The sequence below is a fragment of the Oryx dammah genome, unplaced genomic scaffold (genome assembly GCF_014754425.2).
Source record: "Oryx dammah isolate SB20612 unplaced genomic scaffold, SCBI_Odam_1.1 HiC_scaffold_2699, whole genome shotgun sequence".
Lineage (NCBI taxonomy): Eukaryota > Metazoa > Chordata > Mammalia > Artiodactyla > Bovidae > Oryx > Oryx dammah.
In genome coordinates, this window is record NW_024072765.1 from 2959 (window position 1) to 4893 (window position 1935).

At 45.2% G+C, this 1935-nt stretch overlaps 1 pseudogene; it reads left to right on the forward strand.

Annotated features, from left to right (window-relative positions):
• Nucleotides 1-289: 289 nt before the first annotated feature.
• LOC120859738 lies at nucleotides 290-1325 on the forward strand (annotated as a pseudogene).
• Nucleotides 1326-1935: the final 610 nt, after the last annotated feature.

Genomic DNA, 1935 nt, shown 5'->3' on the forward strand with positions numbered 1-1935 from the left:
TTGACAAATGGGTGGGATGTGCAGGAGTAAGGAGCAATTCACATTCTGAGCAGCAGGAGGATGGTGGTGTGAGATTCCAATCACACTCCTCAGAATTACCTGCAGTTTAAAATGTACGAGTTAACATATTTCTGGAGTTTTCCATTTAATATTCTCAGTGAGCAGCTGAGGGTTAACTGAAATCACAGAGAGTGACACCTGAGATCAGAGGGGATGACTTTGTCCTGTGGTTGCCTTTAGGTGGAAAAAACACTAGCAGGGGCCACTTGAAGCCCAAAGGGATTGCAAAATGGCCCGTCTCTTCCCGTGTGAGGAAGCACAGCACCACCACAACCCGAGAAAAAGACTGCCGTGTCCAAATCCAGAGATGAGGACAATGACGATGCTGAGGTCATCTTTGTTGGAGTGGAGCATTCAGTGAGGATGCTGAAATCCTCCTTGTCAGAGTGATTTCAAGTTCAAAGCCAATCATTTCTATCATTTTGAACAGAGTGACCAGGGACTCATCTTCAAGAAGAAAGAAGGGCCACGTGAGTCCAGATCCCTCCTTGCACATTGCAACCTGCAAATCTCAGGACCTCAGCATCAGAGCCAGCTGCCATTTCACCAGCTTCTCAGTCCGTATGGGGAGGAAGAGGCAGTTCTGTTATTTCTGAGCCTTCATCTAAACCTGATCATGAAACGAGCTCTCCGGAAGCAGTCCTTCACAATTCAGAATTGCTCTCTCCGCGGCTTCACTGTCTCTCCGGAGCTGTTCTCTCATTAGGAGGCAAGGATGAAAGCCCTCTTAATTCAAAGCGATGTCCCACTTCAGATGTGAAATTTAACAGTGGGAATCCCCAAAGACCCAAACTCGGTGATGGAATCCAAGGGGGACCTGCCTCCACCATGGCCCCTCCAGGTATCTCACCTACAAAGATCACGATTATGACCTTGGAAGATTCTCCGACCTCACCGAGCCATGTTCATGGTGGGGCATCATATTCACGGACTCATGCCAATGACCAGGCACGCTTCAGTCTTATGGATCCAGAAAGAACATGTAGGTTGTAAGGGCTGGAGAAAATGGACTGTTTGACTCTTGCCAGTCAGAGCAAGGCTGTTGACCCCATGATAGGAAATCTGATCATGTTACTTGATGACTTTTACTATGGCAGCATACAAGAGATGGCAGCCAGAACAGAAGACTCACACAGCCTTTAAATGCCTCAGCTGCTTGAGATCTAAAAAATGTCAAGTTTATGGCCCACGTTGACAAGGACAAGCCTCAGCAGAATCCAGGGATATCCTCAGTCTGGACAACATTGGCAAATGTAGAAAGATAAAGAAAGAAATAAGGAAAGAATGACATGGGGTGACCAAGCTTCAGTGAGCGAGGCCCATTTACTTTGTTTTCCTCGGGGCTTTTATACCCTGAGTTATACCTACAGCAAGGTGAAAAATGCAGGGTCAACTCAACATTCCATCAGTAATAACTTGTATAGATATCAGGTTCCTTCCTGCAAGAGTCTTATTTTTTGTACATTATCTTCTGGCCTGGAAGCCTGTTGATATTTTATGACCTCTTTTTGGTACAGTTTCGTCAGCCAGAACAATAATTTTCCCTTAAAGTGTTTCTTCTTAAACCCTAGCCTGCAGTCACCCTTAAAGTACAGAGTTACATTTTTATGGAGCAAAGAATCAGTGAGTTACAGCAAAGAAAGTACTTATTAACTCAGAGTCTAATGTTGCTAATGCTAAAGCTACTGCTTGGCATTTCTATATCTTAACTATATGCACTCCCGGGAACACAATGGATAAGGGATGTGAGAACTTGACAGCAAGCATTGCCTCAACAATGTTGCAAGAGTCTGGATAAACCTGCCAAGTAAGCTAGAATGCTAACGGGGGTGGGGGGGTGGGGTTGAAACACTCTTTTCATGCCCAGGAGATTTA